This window comes from Mastigoproctus giganteus, chromosome 1 (assembly GCF_048544385.1).
Source record: "Mastigoproctus giganteus isolate SK-2022 chromosome 1, ASM4854438v1, whole genome shotgun sequence".
NCBI classification, from domain to species: Eukaryota; Metazoa; Arthropoda; class Arachnida; order Uropygi; family Thelyphonidae; genus Mastigoproctus; species Mastigoproctus giganteus.
The window spans coordinates 213,526,521-213,548,931 of NC_143575.1; the positions used below are offsets into that span (position 1 = coordinate 213,526,521).

General features: G+C 37.1%; 1 protein-coding gene across 2 annotated transcripts in view; it reads right to left on the reverse strand.

Annotated features, from left to right (window-relative positions):
- Window positions 1-22,411, reverse strand: part of LOC150091508 (beta-1,4-glucuronyltransferase 1-like) — a 155,060-nt gene that overhangs the window by 132,325 nt on the left and 324 nt on the right. The window contains exon 1 of one of the 2 annotated variants that reach the window (XM_090376015.1): window positions 853-885. The exons of the other annotated variant lie outside the window; for it this stretch is intronic. The gene's annotated coding sequence lies outside the window, so the exon portion shown is untranslated. Of the gene's footprint in view, window positions 1-852; window positions 886-22,411 lie in introns of those variants that run through there. 2 annotated transcript variants of the gene reach the window in all.

A 22,411-nucleotide genomic window follows, 5' to 3' on the forward strand; every position in this document is an offset into this window, starting at 1 on the left:
TTAGCGTTAGTTAGGGTGTTTATCCCACCTTGCCGCTGTTTTAAAATCGGGAACTCGTTTTCCTATTTTAAAACAGCTGGAAGAGGGGGAATAAACACCCCAAGACCATGGCAGGCTGAAGGTGCACCATGTTCTGGAGTATAGCGATTTACTGTAAGGGTGTAATTACATTCTGAATTCCTGTACTTTCATGCGCTTTTGATAATTCGGTGTGATATTAAAATTCCACGTAATAGCAACTTTAACAGTGCATTTGTCGAGAAAATCTTTGAACGAATTATCCTTAGTTACAGAGACTGAATAAAGTTCACACATTACTTGAAAGCAATGTCATCAGCCACACTTAAACATGTGCATATGGTTTTTCGACCGGCTCTTGTTACCTTAGTTGAACATTACCTTTGTACGCTGCCACTCAGACTATTCGGTGTCTGGTTTTCTCTTACAAATTAGGAATTTCTCCGGTTGCGACGTCACCAATTGAAGAGGCGCTTAAACTAAGCGTTTTCTTTTACCTATATCCACTCTGGAGAGGACCAGGAAGCTCCCTTTTACTTCATATTGCGGTACTTAAAAGTTATTTAATTTATAGAGAGTGCAAATAATGTACTGTAAAGGGGAGACATTCGGTAATAATACGCTGGGCTACATAGAAAAGTTGAAGCATATGCCTGCTATCTTATCACCTCATTCAAGGCCAACGGAAAAAAAAGCAATAAAACTTCACATTTCAACACTTAAAATTTTGTTTGCTGTTAATGTAACGTTGATAATTTCATCCACTTATCACAAATCAAAGCATTAATACATCACTGCAAATTTTAATAATAATAATAGTTTCTTAGATCTTACTTTTACTTGATTCTCAGCCCATCCTGGGAGCTGCAGCTTGACTGAGCGCTAATCATTCGGTTCAGATTTCACACCACGTGTTACTACCGGACATCCTTCCCGTCGCTAAACCACAGATAAGTCTTCAGCCTATTATTTCCTACTTCTATAAGTACAGCGCGGTTATAATTAAAGTTCCCCTTGATGTACTGATAGTAAACTGAAAAGCGCCAATATTTGTTTGGTACCTCAGTGAAAAGATTTAGAGGGGAAGTACGCAAGCATATTCGAAAGTCACGGATAGAAGAGTCGGATTATCGTTCCATACCCAATAATTTTTGGGTGTGGCTTCACAACATCGGTGTGAAAGGTCAGTCCCATTTGAATGTAGATGTTAATACTGTATCCATAACTGCAAAAGATAAGTAATGCACGAAAGCTGACTGTGTTGATTTTTGGCTGAATCCAATCTTCTGCTGAGCCCGTTCGGCTGAATCCATTCTTTGGCTGAGCCCGTTCTTCAAGAAAACAACCCGTGTTACATAAAAAAAAAAAAAAAAAAGTTCTTGTTTTGGCACGAGTATAAACTAAACTAAACTAAACTAGACTAGACTAGGTCAGTGGAATTTACAATAAATCAATCAATACAAATGTTAATCGTATTGAAACTTCGGGCATATTTCAAAGAGGAATATATTAGTCGCAATTTCCGTATTTCAATTCGTATTTGAACCCTGTGATTTTTGGTTATCTGGCATTATAAGCAAATATTTATTTATTTTCTTAATAAATATAATGCATGTTTCCTGGGGTAATGCAGTAGTTTTAATCACTGTCTTTATACAATGTATTGTAAATGGCCGGCGTTCGAATACTGTGAATAACGCGACAACCCTTCATGTTTTTTTTCCCCCTCTCATCCGTGGCTTGTTCAGTCGATCTAAGTCAAGGGTGGCAAGGTTTTTTTCTTTCCCTCGTCTGCTTAACATTTAACACAAGAACTACAGGATGACGATTGTAGCCACCTACCGGAGTTCAGTAAATATAATAATTTTACTATAAACAGAATAAAATAAAAAAAATTATTTTACTATAAACAGAATGAGTCCAAATTGTACCATTAATTATTCTCATTTGTTTCGTGGTAATTTTAGTGGTTTATTTTTCTAATAATAATAATTATCATTAAAATATAACAATGGTTATAAATATTTTAAAATAAGAGCCGAATATTTCTTTCAAATTAATTCCATTTATATTTAATGCTCATGTGGCCTATTTTATGTAGGTACTGACTAGTGGTGAAGTTGTTTATAAAACTTGATCAGTATGGCTATAACAGCTACAATAAATCACGAGAATCAAAAATATGAAAAAAAAAAAAAAAAAAAAAGCGTCTTTATTATTATTTTTTTTTATTGAGATCTTGAAATCTGAAGTTCACTTATTCTTCTTCTTGGTTCGGATTTGAATTTTATTTATTAGGCTGGCTACAAATGAAAACTAGAAGTATTTATGCTGAAACGTAAGCATTGTAATATTTCCTTATGTTGGCTCTCCATGAACACGAAATCCTATTCTTCGTTTCTTTATATGGCCAGAAAGACCGCTAATTGGTAGTTTATTCACGTATATAATAAGGAACCTAAAGTTCGTTCTACATATTGGAATTCTCTTACAAAATCTGGATCGCATAAATGCTTAATAGTTTTTATTTTATTTTTCTTTTTGCTTAGTTAGTTAAAAAACTGTAGTAGTAACTCTGCTTTTAATCACTTGATTTAATTTTATTTTAACTGTTTAATTTTACAATGATTATCGAGTTTTATTACTTCTGCTTATACCCATTTAAAATTATAAATATCGCGCGTTCTCTTTCAAAATAGCCTTTTTGAACAAATAAGTTATGGAGGAGGCCCGGTGATTAATTCCAACTATTAGTGTGATTTGAGTGTAACATGTTTGCGAACTATTACATACTATACTAGTTCAGTCGGTAAAATCTTGATATTCTGTTTTTATCACTAGAACAACTATTTCTTACTCTGAATCCATGAAGTTACCATTTTCATTCGAAACATTCTGTGATGGTTAATCAGATTTATATGTTAATAAGTGTGAAAAGATTAAAGAGAAAAAGACTCCTTGTGGTTTTACCCTAGTGTAGGATATACGGGCAGTGGAGGGTATACGCGGTTTTTCTGGTTTTTGAAAGATTGAAAAAACAAATATTATTAAAATATTTACTGAAAATTAAAGAACAAATTTATTACAATTTGATTACCAAAATACAGAATATTATGTTAAAAAAATCGCCTGATATGCACAATATACTCTCTGCTTTTCGTGACATTCATTGAGTATACCTTCTGCTAATTTTACGACTACAGCACTGGTTATACCTATACTATATTGCCAAAAATATCCAGTCGGAATACATTTGACAAATATAGTTATAACCATAAACAGGGATTTGGGGAAAATGAACCATGTCAGGAATAGGTATAAAAGGAACTGTGATAACATTATAAGTAATCAGATTAAGGAAATATTGCACATAGGTCGTTACAGACGTTCTATTGGTTTCATACAGTGCTACAGACAACGAAATGGCCAGTAGACAATATCTGGATGACTTTAGGTCGAAGTGCGAAGAGTATGGCTGCAGAGTTCGGTATCGCCCATAGCATCGTCTCACGTGCGTGGTCGCCTTCAGAACGATAGGTACAGCTTCGAAGGACCAGTGGTGGTCGTACACGAAAACCAACACCCAATGATGACCGCTATATATTCCTACAGGCCAAGAAGGACCGACAACAGACAGCGGAATCCATTGCAACCCAGCTGCACAGGACGCAGGAAATCGCGGTTTACTGTGGCCATGCGACTCCACAAAGGTGGACTGTTTGCCCGACGGCCAGTACGCTGTATCACTTTAACATCTGCCCATCAGAGACACCGTTTACAGTGGTGCGTCGAACACAAGGAGTGGACAGCAGCGCAATGGGGTAAGGTACTCTTTACTGATGAGAGTAGATTCAGTCTCAGCAGCGATTCTAGATGTCAACTAATCTGGCGAGAGGTTGGCACAGAGTACCATCCCGCAAACATCACTGAAAGGGATCGATATGGCGGTCGAGGTGTTCTCGTCTGGCGAGGCGTTATCTTGGATGGACGTACACAACTCCAGATACTGGAAGGCGGTACTGTAACCGGTGCACGCTACTGTACTGAGGTAATCCTTCCCCATGTGCGTCTGTTCCGAGGTGCCATTGGCCCCGAGTTCGTGTTTATGGATGATAACGCCACACCCCAATCGCACTGCAGCTATTGATCTGCTTTTGGAAAGTGAGGAGATTGTTCGTATGGATTAGCCTGCCCGTTCCACAATCTAAATCCCATCTAACACATATGGGACGGTCTGGGGAGACGCCTAGCGGCACGTCCACACCCACCAGAAAGTGTTCACCAACTGAAGATGGCGCTGACAGAGGAATGGACGATGTTACCGCAAGAACTTATCAACAACATTGTTCATAGAACAACAACAAGTATGGACAGTCTGTGCAAAGCCTGCATCGACATTAGGGGTAGCCATATCTCCTATTGAAGACCACCCCTTCCCTTTGTTCCATCTTTGGCAGTGATGCATCTGTATCATGGCAGCCAGTGCTACGTTGCCATTTTTGAATAAAGTCCCTTTGTACCGTTTTGTTTCCGTTGTTGTGTCGGTGTTGTTTACTTCATCATTTCTGTACCTCACGAGGTTCTTTGTGTATGCTTTTCTCATATCCAGGACACTCCTATGAGAAGCTACAGGTGAAAACCTGACTGGTCCTTAAGTTTTGCACACCAGTGATTAGTAGAAGGAGGTACGTAGGGATCTTCACTGCATCGGGATTTTAGGGAAGAACTGCACCATACATACTAAATATCACAGCACGCGATGCATGGCGCCGACATGTCTGATTTATAACCCGTTGTAATTAGTCTCTGGAAAGTTAAAAAGCTATGTTATGGAGTGACGGAATACAGTATACCGCTTTCTTGTGTGATGATGGTGTTCTGGTCTGGCAGATACCCAAAGAACGTTATTTATTAACTTGTCATCCAAACTGAGAATTATGGTGGAGGTACTGCTACCGTCTGGGAATGTTTCTCGTGGTTTGCGCTTTGACTTTTGGGCGTCGTACCTGGAACAATGGATGACATGCTGTACATTGACATTCTGGACAATTCCACTTTTCCTACACTGTGGCAGCATTATGGGGAAAGCGCTTTTCTGTTTTAGCATAACAATGCATCATGTCATACTGCACAGACTGTAGTTACTAGATTTGATGACATCGGCAAAACCAGCACACCGCCAGGTACATCACCGATGGGTGAGAGCCATCAGCTGGTTTTGCCTGGGTGTTAAAAGGAACGAAAGAGAGGTCGTTCGAAACTCTTTCTGTAGTGCTCAGAATTTGTAGTTTTGTCACTGGTTGAGGATGCAGGCGTGAAAAAAATATTACTGGCTTGCCCAGAGCCCAAACTTTTGTCAAGAAGTTCAAATGTACTTTTTTAAAGAAGTTTAACCGGACTTCTTCACACAAAACTATAAAGAAACAATTTCAACGATGGTGACTCATCTACCAGCACGTTTTACTAAATCCAAACTCTAAGTAAATAATGTCCTTCCTGTCGCTTCCAAAATTACTCAACGAAGTAAAGAAGGTAGATTAATCAAATGCACTAATCTCAAACAGGAAATTAACCTTCCAATTAACGTATATAATTGTAACGAAAATATTAATTTATCTAAAGAAAAATTCATTACACTACTAAAAAATATAATTATTTCAAATTTGTTAAAAAAATCCCTAGCGTACAAGTTAGTGCAATTGCATCATTTCGCTGGTTAATTCCTACGTAACCTGAGGCTTTTATATGGCATGAGCCAAAAAACACTGCGCACTTCACCTATCCATACCCTCCAAGAATTTGTCTAGTTCTTCCTTGAATTTGTTCAAACTATCGACTTCCACAACAACAGATGGAAGCATCTTCCAACAATCAAATACTCACCGGCTGAAGGCAAACTTCCGCACAATCTATCCTGCAACCATCGTTCTTCAACTTGAATTTAGCCCCCTCATGTGTGGAGGCTCAGCAAGAGGAAGAATGCCATTAACATTAGCTTACTCAATCCATTCAAGTCCTGAAATACCTCATGTGGACATGTGGACATGTGTATATGTAAGGGCGGCACCTAGAACGTTTGTTCAACTCCGCCTCGTATCTCTGTGAAGAACAGTATCACTACAGATGGGCCAGATGTGTGTGACGTCGGTTTGTGTGTATTATGTGTGTGTTCTGTTGTTCTGTTCTGGCCTCTTGGCTACCCAGAAGCATCAGTCACCTGGATAGATGATTCTGGGTACTCGTCCACACCACGGGAAGGTGGGCCAGTCCCAGTAAAACACGTACCGTCTCGAAAGAGACTCTGACCCACCTGCTGTTGTCAGCAGATGGGCCAGGAACCTCTGGGGGCCCATTCCAGAGGGAAGAGAGGAGAGAAAAAAAAAAAAAAAAAAAAAAACTACCCGTGGTGCAAGTTGTAAAAAAAAAAAAAAAAAAAATAATAATAATAATAATAATAAAAGTAATCCATTGTAATATATTATAATAATACAGTAATATATTTATGTATGAGAAAAAAAGAAATAAATAAATAAAATAAAATAAGAATTGATAGTATGGCAAATTTAGCAAAAAGAAATAAAAAAAAAAAATTTAACAAAATTTTAATAAAAAAAAAAAAAATAAATAAATAAAATAAAATTAAAAAAAAATAATAATAAAAAAATAAAATAAAAAAAAATAAAATAAAATAAAAATAAAATAAAATAAAATAAAATAAAATAAAAATTGATAGTATGGCAAATTTAGCAAAAAAGAAATAAATAAGAATAAAGTAAAATAAAGAGAAAAAAAAAAAATTAGAATTTAGCCTTTCCCTTCACAAGAGTGAAATCTAGACTGCAGAATTGCTTATCTGGTTTTGATTGGCATACAAGGTCTTTCGCCGGGTAAAGATGCCGGATGCAAAGGCCTGCAGGGAGGAAAGATTGTCTGGAGTCTGGATTAGTTGATCCACGTTGGTTGGGGAGAAGTTCAGAATTTTTATCCGAAGTTGATCTCTGAGATCCTCATACAGGTCACAGTCAAAAAGAAGGTGGTACCAGTTTTCCTTGCCTCCACAAAAGCATAGGTCGGTAGCGAGAAGCCTCAGTTGGTGCAGCTTTTCATTCAGGGAGCCGTGGCCAGTCACCAAGAAGGACGTTTCAAGGCTGAGAGAGAACCAGGATCTTGTAGTTTTAGTCATCGCAAACTTTACCTCGGGGAGGAATCTTTTGGTTACTGCGCCTTGTGGCGACGTATTCCACCTGGTTTGCCAGATGTTGATCAGTTCATTGTAACATCTTGATTTTTCACGTTTATCATCTGCAGTGAGATTAGGCTCAATATCCAGAATACAGGTTGGTATTTTTTTTCTGATTCTGAGGCAGAGCCCACGGAAGATTGTAAACAAATCAAGCGGGAGAGTTCCCGCAATTACCTGAATAGATTCGGATCTCCCAGCAGGTTCCTAGTCTCCAGACTAGCAGTTGGCAGAAATGAAGCCTTTCTAGGTAAGAGCACCCTTTTGTTCCGCTCACCAATCTCATTGCCCTTTTTTGCACTCATTCCAGCAGTCTACATCTATCCTAAAGTGAGGCTTCCGGTACTATACAGTACCCAAGATGGAGCCTAACCAAGGTTAGTGACAAATGGGCCTGGAGTACTGGGGTCCATAGTTTAACAAATAGATATTTATTTACAGTATACCCAGTATAAAATAAAATAAAATAAGTACAATTCAGTAGCTTTCGGAACTCGTGTCCCTTTATCAACTGACAAATTTGAATACATTACAAGCAAAGTGTGGCACGTTACTCATTCGTCATTGTTGTAGCAGGACGTGTGCTGCCTTGCGCCAGTGATCATCCATCAATAAAACGGTTGTCTCCAGGATTGGATGTATACGCATGCCTTTCTGGCGATTTAATGCCTTAGGGTTGTTTATTATGTTTAGTGACTCTAGCCATAGGCGGTGGCGAAAGTGTCGCGCGTGGTCCACTATCTCAAAGTCGCGCTTGGGGTCAAGATCGTGGTTGGTAGCCCAAAAATGTTCTGCAAGCGCGGACTGGTCAGTTTCGGCAAGCCGGATTGCTCTGTCGTGTTCCGTGAGGCGATCCTGGAGACGTCTCGATGTCTCACCTACGTAGCAACTGTTACAGGCCCTACAGGTGATACGGTACACTACATTGCTGCGTAAGACAGGTGTGACAGGGGTCTTCACACTGGAGACAAGTGAACGTAGGTTCCTACCTGGTAATTGCACACATTTGATGTTGTAACTTCTCAGGATCTTCGAGATACGTCCTGACACTCCTGGATAGTACGGAATGTAGGCGGATGATATGCCGACTTGCTTCGGAGGTCTTGGGTTGGAAGTAAGTTCTTGTGCCTGTAACAAGCATCTGTTTAGTACATGGGATGGATAACCGCATCTGGTTAGGTCCGCCTTCACACGGGAGATCTCGTTACGTCTAATTGTGTCGGTGCTGGAATGGCTCCAGGCCCTGGAGAACAGGTGCGGGCAGTGCTATTGAGATGGCTTGGAGCGTGGCCGGACCCGTAGTTGGTGAATTGACCGCACCACATGGGTTTGCGGTATACTGAGGTCTCTAGATGTGGGCCTACGCGATGCACTAGCACGTCCAGAAACGGGAGCGAACCGTCCACCTCTGATTCTACGGTAAACTTGATGAAATTGGATAGAGAGTTGAGGTATTCTAGTAGTACCGTTTCAGAACCACGTGTTATTATGGTAAAAATATCGTCGACGTATCTACACCACGTTGTAATAGGTGTAGGTGGGTTCTGGTGTATCTGCTTCTCCAGATCTTCCATGGCGATGTTAGCTACTACGGAACTGACAGGGGCACCCATAGCAGTGCCATGTACTTGTTTGTAGAGTGAGTCTTCAAAGGTGAAGATGCTGCTAGAGAGGCATAGGTTGAGGGCGGTACAGATGTCATCAGTGGATAGTGACGTCCTGGATTGGAGGCTTAAGTCGCTCTCAAGGAGCCTTCTGGCGCAGTGCACGGCCTGTTGGACGGGAATCGAGGTGAATAAAGAAACCACGTCAAATGATGCCATGGCAGAGTTATCAGGGATTGAAATGTCCTTAATGATGTTAATGAATTCACTGCTGTTTTTAACGGTGTGAGATGTATTACCTATAAGAGGCGAGAGGAGGCTCGCGATGTGTCTGGACAGTTCATACGTTGGGGCACTGCAGCAAGACACTATAGGTCTGAGAGGAATACCCGGTTTATGGATCTTGGGGTCCTGTCTTACGCAGCAATGTAGTGTACCGTATCACCTGTAGGGCCTGTAACAGTTGCTACGTAGGTGAGACATCGAGACGTCTCCAGGATCGCCTCACGGAACACGACAGAGCAATCCGGCTTGCCGAAACTGACCAGTCCGCGCTTGCAGAACATTTTTGGGCTACCAACCACGATCTTGACCCCAAGCGCGACTTTGAGATAGTGGACCACGCGCGACACTTTCGCCACCGCCTATGGCTAGAGTCACTAAACATAATGAACAACCCTAAGGCATTAAATCGCCAGAAAGGCATGCGTAGCTCAAATCTGGTGAGTATGGGCTTGGCACACCCAGGGTCCTGAGCTGGATATCATCATTCTTCTCTTTCTTGGTGATTCCTTTCTACTTCTCTCTCTCTCTCAGGGTAATAGGGATTTTTTTTTTTTTTTTGCCGGTGAAGCATAAGCCTTAGGCTTCCTTGCACCATATGGCTAATAATAATAATAATAATAATAGTATACATCCAATCCTGGAGACAACCGTTTTATTGATGGATGATCACTGGCGCAAGGCAGCACACGTCCGTGCTACAACAATGACGAATGAGTAACGTGCCACACTTTGCTTGTAATGTATTCAAATTTGTCAGTTGATAAAGGGACACGAGTTCCGAAAGCTACTGAATTGTACTTATTTTATTTTATTTTATACTGGGTATACTGTAAATAAATATCTATTTGCTAACCAAGGTTATTATCCCCTTGGGGACAATAACCTTATTATCCCTGCTAGCAAAGTTTCTATATATCATTGACAAAACCTCATGAGCTGAACTGGTAGCATGTCTGCACTGCACGGAGAATTTCATATCTGGCTGCACAATTACCACATATCTTTGTCATTTTATACTACTCTGAGCATAGTTTAAATCCCAGACTAACTTATCAACCACACAGTTGATAAGTTAGTCTGGGATTACTGCTAACCACATGCAGTACCTTGCATTTGTCCGTGTTAAACTTCAACTGCCATTTCTCAGCCCATAGATCTAATTTTCCTTGATATTGTTACAGAAACTCACTCCGATTACTGTCGTTAACCGGCCTGCCAACCTTTGTATCATCTGCAAACTTAAGACATTAAGTCTGATACACCTCTATCAATATCATTAATAAATACATTATTGAAAACGACAATGAGCTCAGTACTAAACCCTGGGGACCCTCCACTAATAAAATTAATTCACGAAGAGCAGTGTTGTTCACTGATAACAATTCTGTGTCTTCTTCAACTAACCATCCCCTTATCCATAGCAGTAACTTGCCCTTAATGCCACACACATTGCTTCATTTTGTACAGCAGGCTTTTATGTGCAACAATATCAAAAGCCTTCCTGAAATCTAAGTACATTATATCAAAATTATTTCTGATATCATATACTTGGATTTCAGGGAGTGACCGCGTCATAGTAACCTATCAGCTTGGTTATACAAGACCGCCGCTTAACAAATCTATGTTGTGATTGCAGTATAATTGCATTCTCTCCAGATGCTCCTTCATTGATTCTTTAACCAGTGAGTCCGTTATTTTCCCTGGAACAGACATTGAGATAACAGATCTGTAATTACTCCTGTCACCTTTTGATCTTTCTTTTTGAATTGGGGATACATTCTCTCATCTCCAGTCCGTAGAGACTTTCCCTGAATACACTGACACTCTCATGATTATGGCTAAGGGTTTGCTTACCTCTTTTGACAGCAGAAGGGAGTGATTGAATCACATTGGGCCACTTGATGTCATCAACAGTGAATCCATTGACATCAAACGGACCAATGTGATTCAATCCCTTCGTTCTACTGTTAATATGAGCATAGAATCTTTATTGCTTTTCTTTTCATTCACTGCCAGACTCTTCTCAATCTGCCTTAGTTTGCCTAACCTCCTTTCGGACTTGATTAGACTAATTTATATATACCATAGTAAAAGTAAACTGCAGCCATTATCAACCCACTGCAGGATGGAAGCCTCCTCAACAATTCATGTTGAGGGAAATGGACCATAATCTGCCACGCTGGTCCAGTGCGGGTTGGCAGATCGACCGTATTTAGCAGTCAGGGGCTTGAACCCAGGTCTACTCAAGGAGCGTGTGCTACTGCACTCCTGCTCTTGACCACTCGGCTACGGAGGCCTTCCATAGTCTTCTGTATCTGTATATATACCATAGTCTTCTGTATCACATGATAATTTATATGCGTCCCATGCACTTTTCTCCTCTGCCGCGTGTCTCAATAGTTTGTATCACATCCATTTTGGTCTAAGTCTTGAACAGTATTTCTTAGTTAGTATGAAAAGTCTAGTAGCTTTAAGATTATTTCCCTGAATGCTTCGCATTTAGAATTTGCTGGTGATAACCTCACCACTGCATAGAATTTAAAAACTATCTGAGACCACTGTAGTCACCCTTACGAAACCAAAAGCCTTTCCTTTTAACCTTGACATTAGTTATGTCTTTAATTAAATTCCATATTAGCACATTGTGATTGCTACTACCCAGTGGGTTTTTAATTGCAGATTCTTAATGTACGAAAAATCAGTGCTGATAATCAGATCAAAAGTATTGCTTCCTCTTGTTGCCTCTCTAACATGCTGCTGTAGAAAACAGTCATCCAAGAAATCTACAACAAAAGTCTTGCTAGCGTGTGAATGACCAATCCACAAATTCCAGTCAGCATCTGGAAAGTTAAAATCTCACATTATAAGATATTCTGATTTACTGGCCCCTCTCTATTTCTCTGTATAGCCGTTTGTAAACTCATCACTGTCATTAGGCCTGTAAACACGCTTACTCTCAATTTTATTTTCCCAGTGCTTATGTCACAACAAACTGATTCAACATGCACTGGCCACCGATGTCAACTGGATGTACTGTCTTAGACTTTATGTGCTTCTTAACTAAGAGCATAATAACCTCACCACCCCTACTGTCCTCTTTGTCCTACCTGTATATATTGTACTCGTTATTTTCAAATTCAGCATCATTTATGTCCGAGTGACAACGTCTCTGCTGTCCCAACAATGTCTGCATTTAATGACTTACTCAGTGCTTGAATTAAATTCATCAGATTTGTTTACAATGCTCCTTGCATTAGTGTAAGTGCAAGTATACATTCACATATTTTTACTCTTAGTCATCCTAATACAGTCCATGTATTCACTTGTTTCATGATGATCCACACCAGGGCCTGAAATTCCCGACACCTTGCTTTCCAGGCTGCTGCATGTTCCAATAGAAATAGTGTAAGAATCATTTTCACTTCTGCCTGCGGCTCTAATTAATCTGTTAGTTTGTTTGTGTTCCTCAAAGCTAGCAGTTTTTTGACCCACCTATCACTGCCTCGATAGCATCAGCAAATATTCTTGCATCCTTTCTATTTAAGTGTATCCCATCCCTGTAAAATGTAGTGGAGATGGTAAGTGACTTCATTATATGGCATATTGCGGCAATCGTCATACCGACATTAAGTTGGCAATGGAAGTAAAGTTATTTCGTCATACTGAAATTTTGCTGTACTTCTACTCGGTGTATATCTCGCAAAATCATCAGTTATTTTAAAATATACTTTTCATATTCAAATATCAAACTGATTTGCTATACTCTTGAACATCCTCTGCGTTACATCACGGTAGTAGTAGTAGTAGTAGTAGTAGTAGTGGCATGTGATGCAAGAAAGAAAGTGTATGAGCTTATGCAGCATCAGCCAAAAAAAAAAAAAATACACCATTCCCACCAAATACCTGTCCAGTTCCTCCTTAAATTTATTCAAACTATCAGCTTCCACAACGACAGGTGGAAGTTTGTTCCAGCAATTAACCACCCGCTGGCTAAAGGCAAATTTCCGCACATCTATTCTACATCTGTCCTTTCTTAATTTGAATTTATGCCCCCTTAGGTCCGTAATCTGAACAAGTGGAAGGATCCCATCAGAATTCAGCGTGCTCAACCCATTCAAGGCCTTATACACCTCAATCAGATCACCGCGCAGGTGCCTAGTCTCCAGCCACTGAAATTTGCAGAACTTAAGCCTCTCTTGGTAAGAGGATCCCTTCATTCCCCTCACCAATCTTATTGCCCTTCTCTGTACACGCTCAAGCAAATCTACATCTTTCCTAAAATGAGTCCTCCAGACCTGTACGCAGTACTCAACCATTGCCTTATACAGAGGGACAATCACCTCCTTTTCCCTGCTAGCAAAATTCCTATATATCATTGACAAAACCCCATGACCTGCCCTGGCAGTCTGTCTACATTGCTCAGAGAACTTCATATCTGACTGCACAATTACTCCCAGGTCTTTTTCATTTTCTACCAGCTTAAGTGTAGTACCACACAGTTGGTACGTTTCTCTGGGGTTACTTCTACCCATATGCAGTACTTTGCATTTGTCAAGGTTAAACTTCAGTTGCCACTTCTTAGCCCATCTGACCAAATTATCTAGATCCTGTTGCAGTAGCACACTGCCATTACTGTCATTAACAACCCTACCAACCTTTGTATCATCTGCAAACTTCGACACTAAGCCTGATATACCTTCATCAATATCATTGATAAATATACAAAACAACAGAGGACCCAACACCAAACCCTGTGGGACTCCACTAATAACATTAGTGGAGTTTGAAGTAATCTCTCCCCTCCCTGGGATTGAACTACAGGCATGAATTTCAGATTAGAGACCGATATGTAAATTGCACTGTCCAGTTTAGTAGTCGGTCAGCTATTTCAATATTAAGTAGTTCTGTAATAAGAATTAAAACAATAAGCGACCAGGTCATTCCTCTCCATACTCGCACTCTGAGTGAGTGATGAGAAGGAAGCTTGCTCAGTAACATTGAGCCGCTCATTCTTTTCCTCCTTACTATAATGGAAACAAATATCAACTTTTATTAACTAGATTGTAAAATGATCGTTCTTATGTACAGCAACCAAAGCAACAGAAGAAAAACTAGTAAGCATTATTACTAATATGAAGATTACAAATACAAAAACATGAATTTTTAATCTGTTTGGGAATCAGCACAAAAAAATTCTGAAGACAGTGTGAATTTGAGAACAATGGTGTCAGAAAATACATTAAAATTTTGCTTTGAAAAAAGTTTAACCACAAATTAAATCTATTGCACTTTAACGTACATCTACGGCATACCAGGAAAAAAAGGTGATTTCGAAACAAAATTCTTTTTCATTGCTATAGTGTAGAAAAATTTGGTACCTCCATTGACAAAAGTTACATAAAAATTCATTCATTAGAAGTAAAAACTGGCATGAGTATTTCAAAATTATCAATCGTTTATTGAGTTCCTCGAAAGTTATGCACAATCAGAGCGTAACATTTTCACTTTCAGGTTGTTATAGGGCATCAGCAACCTAGGCTGTATTGCACCGTAATATAATAATTTCTGTAAATTGCATATGTTCTGTTGTCGGTTTGATGTTTGCTAGGCTAGAAAAACCGTGCTACCCTCGCCGGAGACCGACTAACTAAACACCACGTTGTGAAAAACCCATAAAAATTCCTCGCGTCATTGATGGGATTCGAAATCAAATCTTTTCCAGCCAGTCTCGGAAGGACTGTGATTATGCCAGCTGTACTACCCACGAGGCTCACTGGCAGAGTGAAAGTGACATTTCTTAAGGGAAAAGACTAAGGCTATGAGGCGTCAATATATTGTGCCTCTTTTTGTCCCTACTGCCACAAAAAAAAAAAAAAAAAAAAAAATATATATATATATATATATATACGAAGTATGCTCAGCAGAGCCCAATCTAGGGATGGTACACTACTGGATTGCACCCTTCCAGTGCTTATGGGCGACAAAATGATCGTATCAATGGGACATTTAGATGTAGCGAGGAGGGGGAGATGGAAATTTGTTGTTTTTACCACGCTTAAAAGTCTCGATACAGCCTTTACCTGTAAGGTTGCTTTTATTTTTCTGCCTCTCCATAAACGAAAAAGTTACTTGGATACGAGTACTATTCATTTTACTAGTCCTAAGAGCTGCGAAAAGCAACCACATACATGCATCATGCATGTATGTAGTCGTTTTTGCCCTTCCATCTTAACACGACTTTATATCCGAGAAAGATTACTGTCCATTTGTATTTTATCTTACCAGGTAATCTACGACCGTGTATTATTTCGGCCAACAAATACCAAAGTGGGATCTTCGTAAGTTGCACATTTGGTATTATCATCGTCCTCCCCATACCCGGTCTTCCCCATACATAAAAGACCTGAATTCGAATCCCGTCGATGACGCAAGGAGTTTATGGGTCTTTTTTAAAACGTGGCTGAGTAAATCAGTTTCAGGCGAGGGTAGCATGGGTTTACTCCACGAAATTTGGGGTTTTCGTCCAGCAAAGGGCAAATTGACCACAGAACACACTCAGTTTGCAGATATTTCCATTGTAATTTCATTAAGTTCCTATATTTTACTCTCTGTTGCTGACTACAGTAAACAATTCAGCAATACTGTACAGACATACCATAATTTTGGCTTTTCTAGAATTACTTGTCGGAATTTATTCTATCATGATGATTATTGGCCTGAATCCGTGACAACATAGTCTTCTTCTAAATATATCAGCAGTTCCATAAACCGTTTTATGGACAACGTGCATTTTTACATATACGCAGATGAAACGTGTATTTTAATTTTAAATTTTATTTTTAAAATTTTCATAGGCCACACTTTTCATGAGTAAATAAAAGGCCCGAGTTAAATCTAATTAACATAAATTTAAAACATAATTTATCTATATTTTTGTTATTATTTAAAAAAAATATATTTATTTATAAATAAATGCTTATTAATTCAAGCCAAGTATGGCTGAATATAAGCTGCGAATAGAGGAGTTCCTATTATGAAAAATATTGGACATATTTCTACATAATGCGTAATACAACCATTTTATATATAATTATCACTTTTCAAATTCCTTTCTACTTTAGCGACTTCAAATCGTGCAGACTCATAAGAAAAAACACAAAAAATCACTCATCCTATAATCAAGTCAGAAAGATCTGATTACGTTTGTATTCTCATGTAGAGGTACAAGTACTGTATAAATAGCGTGTATTAAGAAATTTCTGTCGGAAGTGATTTTACAAGTCACATCCTTTCAAATAAAGCCAATTTGGCTATAATAATGCACTGACATCATAACGAAAACAATGTTCATTCTTCCTCAACTTATTAAAAGAACACAATGGCTGAGTAGCACGTGATAAGTTGTTCTCGGATGCGGATCTGTGATTTGCTTCGCAGATCCGAAATATTTTTATTCATTCCGATTGGTTCTTATATCCGATTTTTAATCACGTTGTTTTAAATACCGAGAAATCCAAAGACATAAACAAAATTTGGCCATTAATTAATCACTCCCCCACCCCCAATTTATATTATTTATCAGTTTGATAAAAATTTATTTGGTAATTCTGAATTCATTGATAATAACACATTTCACTTTAATGAAGAACGAAGTAGTATGTAGAAGAGTGAACTGCGATTAATTTTTGTCAACACTGAAATTGTAAATGGTTTACAAGTAATTTAATATTCTTAAACTATCAAGAAACTCAAATTTGATGAATTTCAAAATAATCGAAGCCCAATGCAACCCCAAACATTTAATTAACCAACCTTACCCATTAAGCTATATTTGTTTATATAAGTAAGTTTTTAAATTTCTTTAGAGCTGAGCTTCATTTATAAAAAGTACTTTTTTTTCCCAAACTTTTGATATATCTTTTCTCTTTTCTGTGGGCATTATGCCATAGACTTGGCCAGCCTTGCATAAACTGGTACGCCTAGCAAACATCGCTAATACTTTTTTTTTTTTTTAAGAGAAAACATCGGTAAACAACTTTAACTGTTTAAAAAAAAGTGCGATTCGTGTAAAAATAAAAAAATAATAATAATAAAATAATAAATAAACGAATTCAAATTAAATGAGATCAAAGAGAACTGGATGACTGCCACTGATAAACTAAGATTTCTGGCGCCTGTGATGAAATACCAAAATGCGCCTTTGATTTCCATTAATAAAACTTTAATACGTATATACAATAAAACTTCTCACTGGAGACATGTTAGATATAGCAAGTTAGTTAATGTATACAGTGCGCTACATTTTAGGCGCTTTAGCAAGTAGTAATAATTCGTAATTTATAACAAAAAAAAAAAAAAAAAAAATAGAACCTCGTGGGTTACAGTTTATGGAATCAGCGCACCTACCAGGTGAAAAAGACCTGGGTTCGAGTCCCGTAGATGACGAGAGGAATTTTTATGGACCTTTTTCAAAAGAAAGAGCAAAAAGTAACGATTATTATACATCAACCGACAACATTTCATTCCTGCAAATCCACCATGCCTTCCTTCCTCCAAATCAGCACACGGCAACAAACATAATATCCACTGCTTCAGCTACAATATATGGTCTATGGATTTGCGTGAAAAAAAAAAAAAAAATTATTATAATGATAATTGACGGATTTCTGTTGGTCCGATTTTAATGAAGTTTGGAAAGTCTGGACAAACGACTGGGAAATGAAAAGTTTCATAAAAATCCATTCAGCGAAAGTCATGTGGATGGACGGACAAAAATAATAATTATCGGATTTCTACTGGACTCATTTTAATTAAATTTCGGATGGCTATATAAATCTTTCTAAAAGGCCCGAATATAAAATTTCATGAAAATTCATACAGTCAGGTTATTAATACTCATATTACATGAGGATTAAAAAAAAAAAAAAAAAAAAAGTGGCGGTTTCTTTTGTCAGATTTTAAAGAAATTTGGAATGGTTCAATAAATCTTTCTAAAAGAGTCAAATATAAAATATAAAATTACAACCACTGGGAGTCGACTTGTTAGATGCGGACAGATGGACGGACACACATAGTAAAGACAATAGGCTCATTATGCATAAATAACACGCCAAAAATTAAAAGAAAACGCAGCAAAACATCATTGGTATGTGATATATGGATTGCATATAAGATGCTAGTAATTGAAATGGGAAAGAGTCAGTCATATCTGTCATAGGCTTTGCATTTCACTCAACTGCATTTTTTTTTAAAGTAGGGCATTTGCAGATTAACGTTTTTTTTTTTGTTGTTGTTGTTACGTTTGTAAAATATAAATGCATAAAATTTGTTCCATTTTGTACATCTTCAAACTTCTACATACTCTTTCACCAGAAAAGAAAACATGCATTTTACAATTACTGATTGACAAATAAGAACTCTTATTATTTGTGAATTAACTTTTCCTTTTTTGTATGACAAATAGTAAGCAATATGAAAACGAAAAGAGACACAAAAAAATACATGACGATTTTTAAGAAGTCAGTGAAGTGCTTTTTAAAACTTCTTTTGAGTGTTTAAATTTCTGGGGAGAAAAAATTAGGAATTAGAATAGTTTCACTAACTGGGATTCCGAAAGTGTCATTCCAGGGTTCCACAAAATTTTGCAAATCAAAAACTTCAAATGAAAAACTGTACGGTATTATGTAATGTTTTTATAACTTTGCGCATAATATCGTGCATATACTTCGTACTTATATTACAATTCAGCTTCCAAAAATCCTTGTTTTACACCACACACGTTAATTTAAAAAAGGGGACACAAAATTTTACAACACAATAATGTTTACAAATGCTTAAATTAAATTAATGTTTAAAATACTTAAATTAATTCGCCTACATACCTATATTATAAAGATACCTGTTACAATTTTTAGGCGCATTCACATATGCATAAAGCTCTTCTTGTTTTCAACATATTCATCCGTTGGTCCGTCCGCATGTAACAGCACACCTCCCAGTGGATGTATTTTCGTGAAGTTTAATATAAAATTTCATGAAAATTCGCTAATTATAATGTATATATATATATATATATATGGATTATTATTTTTTTTTTCATACATTGGTTGTCATATATTGTAATAACAGCTGAAGCATTGTATATTATGTTTGCTGTAGCACGAAGAAAAATTCTGGGTTTAAGCACTGCACACATAATATCTTTGCTTTTGGAAAAGTTCGTGTTTCTGTTATCAGTTTACTGAATAAATAAATAATGAATCTCGCTATTTGTTTATTATATTAATCACAGGAGAAACGAGAAATACGTGTTGGATTTCAATTTTTATTAAAATCTAAGGAAATAAATTAACAATTACAAAAAATTGAATGAATGTTATGTTGAGGTGCAATGCAATAACTAAAAAATTTACTTTCATTTATTATTAGTTACTTAATTGGTTGCAAGTTAATTAGTCATTTACTTTTAACTTCTGTTAATCGCAGAAAATCAAAATTTAAATAACTTAAGAAAAAAGAAGTTAAAGTATGCAGTGCGTTACATTTCAGAATGGAAGTATTTTTATTTCTTATATTAACTAAATTTTTTTCCGTAATTAATCGAAGCGAAAAGTAAATTATCAAACTATTTATTACAAAGTAATTAACTAATCATCTTGTTACCGACTAATTACTGATTAATTAATCAATAATATATAAAAGTAATTGTCTTTACTTCACTGTACATATCTCACAACATAATACTCACTCAACCTTTTGTAATACTTATTTCCCCTGAATTTTTAATAAAAATTAAAATGCAACACATATTTCAAGGTTCTTCTATGATTTATATAACAAAATAAGCAAACAGCAACACATACTTCAGATTAAAATAGCGTCAGAATTTTTTGTAAGTACATGTACTTTATTTCTTAATGGATTTTAATAATAGTTGAAAGATAAGACGTATTTCAGGTTCTGCTGGATTAATATAATAAGAAAATAGTAATAATTCATGACTTAATACAGTAAAGCTTGAATAAGTGAAAGCTGAAGGGGCATCAAAATTATTTGGAATTAAATAATTATTTTTTTATAGAATAGGAAGCTCAGCGTGCAGAAAAATAATTCGAGACAACCAATATTTCGAATTTAAGCAACTTTGAATTATCCAAGCTCCACTGTATTTAATTGATAAAAGCATTTAACTTATAAACTGATAAAAAAAAACAACAACAACAACAACAACAACAACAAAAAACTAGCTTATCAAAAAAGCAACGCTTTATGAGGTGTTGCTTTTATGATAGTCAGCACACAACTACCAAAAATATTTAATGTTTCATCTATAATTTGAAGTTATATGAATAGCCCATGATAATATCTATGAAAAAAAAAATAAATAAATAAAATAAAAATAATAATTGTCGGATCTCTATTTGCCCGATTATAAAGAAATTTTTGGAACGACTCGAAAATCTTTAAATGACCAAATTATAAAATTCCGAAAAATGGCAAGTTCGGATAGACTTGTTGAGCTGAGATGGAATGTTCCATTTTATTCTTAATTTAACAAACTCTCCTGTAAAATCTTGTTGATGTTGTAGGGTTTTAGGCGCATCAGCAACTTAGGCCGTATATAATATGTCTGTAATGTGTGTTGTTCTATGGTCGATTTGCTCTTTGTTGGAAGAAAAACCCGAATTTACAGTTGGAAAAACCATGCTACCATCGCTTGAGACCGACTAACTCAGCCACGTTGTGAAAAAGGCCTATAAAAATCCCTCGCGTCCTTGACGGGATTCCAACTCAGGTCTTTTCCAGCCAGTGTGGCAAGGTCGGTGATTATACCAAATGTGCTGCCCAGGGTCTCCATAAAATGTCTGCCCATTACCACACATGCGATGATAACCTCAATATAATTGAACCTTATAACTGAACTGACGAATACATCGATACTTCATTAAACACATAAAAATGTAGTGTATAAATTGGAACTCCAAACAACTGCTTCACATCATACATGGAGTAAACTATTCATAGCCTGCTAGTGTTGCAAAACAGAAATATCCTAATCGTACTGTATGGCATAATAACAACTGCTCTGATAATAACAGATTGTAGTCGTATTTCCTGTGGGATTTTGAAATTAATAAGATTTCCTATAAAACTGTTTTTGATTGATGTTGTCGAGTTTTAGTACCATAACCGGTTTAGTAATAAAATTCAAGTTAAAAATTATACATATCACTCCACCTACACATTGGACAAAATTCTTCATTTATTATTTCTAAGTAATAATTAGAAATAATATTACCGTAAACGGAAGTCCACGAATTCCAATTAATCTTCCCAATTATGGGATCCGTTTTCCAGCCTCAGAGAAATAGTCTAACACAGCAGTTTTCAAACTTTTTTTAATAACTGCACCCCTAAGTAATTTATTTTATTTTGCGGCACCCCTACTCAATTTTCTGCCTGTTAGATCCGATTCTCTCTCTGTATATATCCGTATGTATATATATGTATATATACAGACAAGCTACCAGGGCAGGTCATGGGGTTTTGTCAATGATATATAGGAATTTTGCTAGCAGGGAAAAGTAGGTGATTGTCCCTCTGTATAAGGCAATGGTCAGGCCACGCCTTCAGTACTGCGTACAGGTCTGGAGGCCTCATTTTAGGAAGGATATAGATTTACTTGAACGTGTACAGAGAAGGGCAACAAGATTGGTGAGGGGAATGAAGGGATCCTCTTACCAAGAGAGGCTTAAGTTTTGCAAATTGCAGTGGCTGGAGACTAGGCGCCTCCGCGATGATCTGATTGAGGTGTATAAGGCCTTGAATGGGTTGAGCACGCTGAATTCTGATGGGATCCTTCCACTTGTTCAGATTACGAACCTAAGGGGGCATAAATTCAAATTAAGAAAAGACAGATGTAGAATAGATGTGCGGAAATTTGCCTTTAGCCAGCGGGTGGTTAACTACTGGAACAAACTTCCATCTGTCGTTGTGGAAGTTGATAGCTTGAATAAATTTAAGGAGGAACTGGACAGTCATTTGGAGGGAATGGTGTGATTTGGCTGATGCTGCATAAGCTCATACACTTGCTTTCTTGCATCACATGCCACTACCACTACATATATATATCATTATTATGTATATATATATATATAATATTAAAACATATATATGTTACATGATATTTATTACAATAATATAATTATAAAAATTACATTTCATAATACAAATTACATATATATAGTATATAATAATTTTATTC